Source organism: Oncorhynchus keta, unplaced genomic scaffold (assembly GCF_023373465.1).
Source record: "Oncorhynchus keta strain PuntledgeMale-10-30-2019 unplaced genomic scaffold, Oket_V2 Un_contig_1366_pilon_pilon, whole genome shotgun sequence".
Classification (NCBI taxonomy): domain Eukaryota; kingdom Metazoa; phylum Chordata; class Actinopteri; order Salmoniformes; family Salmonidae; genus Oncorhynchus; species Oncorhynchus keta.
In genome coordinates, this window is record NW_026278314.1 from 27,501 (window position 1) to 30,000 (window position 2,500).

Sequence of the window (2,500 nt, forward strand, 5' to 3'; positions counted from 1 at the left end):
TGTTCCCTCCTCCCATCATAGCCCCATCCCAGCTTAGCCTCTCCCTTCCCAGCCTAGCCTCTCTCTCCCCTCCCAGCCTGTTCCCTCCCCTCTCATTGTAGCCCCTCCCAGCTTAGCCTAGCCTCCCTTCCCAGCCTAGCCTCTCCCCTCCCCTCCCAGCCTGTTCCCCCCTCCCATCATAGCCCCTCCCAGCTTAGCCTCTCCCTTCCCAGCCTAGCCTCTCTCCTCCCCTCCCAGATTGTTCCCTCCCCTCCCATCATAGCCCCTCCCAGCTTAGCCTTTCCCTTCCCAGCCTAGCCTCTCTCCTCCCCTCCCAGCCTGTTCCTCCCCTCCCATCATAGCCCCTCCCAGCTTAGCCTTTCCCTTCCCAGCCTAGCCTCTCTCCTCCCCTCCCAGCCTGTTCCTCCCCTCCCATCATAGCCCCTCCCAGCTTAGCCTCTCCCTTCCCAGCCTAGCCCTCTCCTCCCCTCCCAGCCTGTTCCCTCCCCTCTCATTATAGCCCCTCCCAGCTTAGCCTCTCCCTTCCCAGCCTAGCCTCTCTCCTCCCCTCCCAGCCTGTTCCCTCCCCTCCCATCATAGCCCCTCCCAGCTTAGCTTCTCCCTTCCCAGCCTAGCCTCTCTCCTCCCCTCCCAGCCTGTTTCCTCCCCTCTCATTATAGCCCCTCCCAGCTTAGCCTCTCCCTTCCCAGCCTAGCCCCCTTTTGTCCTCAGGCACTAAATGTAGTACTTCCTGTGTGACTGGCTGTGGCTGTGCGGACAGTAATTCTGTTTGCAGCAAACTTCCTACATTGCTTTGTTTTGTCAGGAAGTTATAAATGTAGAGCAAAGCCTCTCCTGCATTGTACCCAGTGTTAAGCCTGGGTTGTATACGGAGTTTCACAGCCTTCTACGCCATCAATGCAGCCAGGACCTGGCCACACATTTCTGTCTGTCGGAGAACCAAACGGTCTGGACTAGCAAGTATAGGACGCATCCCAAATGGTACCCTATTACCTACATGTACACTGAGTGTACAAAGCATTGAAATCACATGGGGGACATGAATGACTGTACGCTTGTATTGACTGTATGTTTGTTTATTCCATGTGTTACTCTGTGTTGTTGTTGTTTGTGTCACACTGCTTTGCTTTATCTTGGCCAGGTCGCAGTTGTAAATGAGAGCTTGTTCTCAACTAGCCTACCTGGTTAAATAAAGGTGTTCTCAACTAGCCTACCTGGTTAAATAAAGGTGTTCTCAACTAGCCTACCTGGTTAAATAAAGGTGAAATAATACATCTATAAATAAAAAAAATGAAGCAATGGTCACCACAGCCATTACCATCTCACATGGTGGATGGGGGTAATTCCATCCCTTCTCAAAGTGAGGGAGGGTTTTGTTTTCAGAATAAAGTCCTGAAAAAAGTCAGTTGGTTCACTGGTTCTCATGTTACTCAGGTGAATGGACCTTACATGAGGACAGGTTAAGGGGTTTTCCCCTGCATTCAGGCCCAGTGGAGGAGGGGGGCACAATGTATTCTATTGTACAGGAGGCAACTCATATGTCTGGGACCAGAGTTGAGCACAGCCCAGTGCCACATTTACTGGAAGGTCATCTCACTGTGTGAACCTAGTGCCACTGTGTGTGTGAACCTAGTGCCACTGTGTGTGTGAACCTAGTGCCACTGTGTGTGTGAACCTAGTGCCACTGTGTGTGTGAACCTAGTGCCACTGTGTGTGTGAACCTAGTGCCACTGTGTGTGTGAACCTAGTGCCACTGTGTGTGTGAACCTAGTGCCACTGTGTGTGAACCTAGTGCCACTGTGTGTGTGAACCTAGTGCCACTGTGTGTGTGAACCTAGCGCCACTGTGTGTGTGAAAGCGCCACTGAACCTAGTGCCACTGTGTGTGTGAACCTAGCGCCACTGTGTGTGTGAACCTAGCGCCACTGTGTGTGTGAACCTAGTGCCACTGTGTGTGTGAACCTAGTGCCACTGTGTGTATGAACCTAGTGCCACTGTGTGTGTGAACCTAGCGCCACTGTGTGTGTGAACCTAGTGCCACTGTGTGTGTGAACCTAGTGCCACTGTGTGTGTGAACCTAGTGCCACTGTGTGTGTGAACCTAGTGCCACTGTGTGTGTGAACCTAGTGCCACTGTGTGTGTGAACCTAGTGCCACTGTGTGTGTGAACCTAGTGCCACTGTGTGTGTGAACCTAGTGCCACTGTGTGTGTGAACCTAGTGCCACTGTGTGAACCTAGTGCCACTGTGTGTGTGAACCTAGTGCCACTGTGTGTGTGAACCTAGTGCCACTGTGTGTGTGAACCTAGTGCCACTGTGTGTGTGAACCTAGTGCCACTGTGTGTGAACCTAGCGCCACTGTGTGTGTGAACCTAGTGCCACTGTGTGTGTGAACCTAGTGCCACTGTGTGTGAACCTAGCGCCACTGTGTGTGTGAACCTAGCGCCACTGTGTGTGTGAACCTAGTGCCACTGTGTGTGTGAACCTAGCGCCACTGTGTGTG

General features: G+C 52.7%; 1 long non-coding RNA gene across 1 annotated transcript in view; it reads right to left on the reverse strand.

The window, feature by feature from the left end:
- Nucleotides 1–1,803: 1,803 nt before the first annotated feature.
- LOC127918187 (uncharacterized) overlaps nt 1,804–2,500 on the reverse strand; it is a 1,881-nt gene continuing 1,184 nt past the window's right edge. The window contains exons 3-4 of the long non-coding RNA XR_008099384.1: nt 1,916–1,984; nt 1,804–1,834 (exon numbers count right to left, since the gene is read on the reverse strand). This is a non-coding gene — a long non-coding RNA (uncharacterized LOC127918187). The remainder of the gene's footprint in view (nt 1,835–1,915; nt 1,985–2,500) is intronic.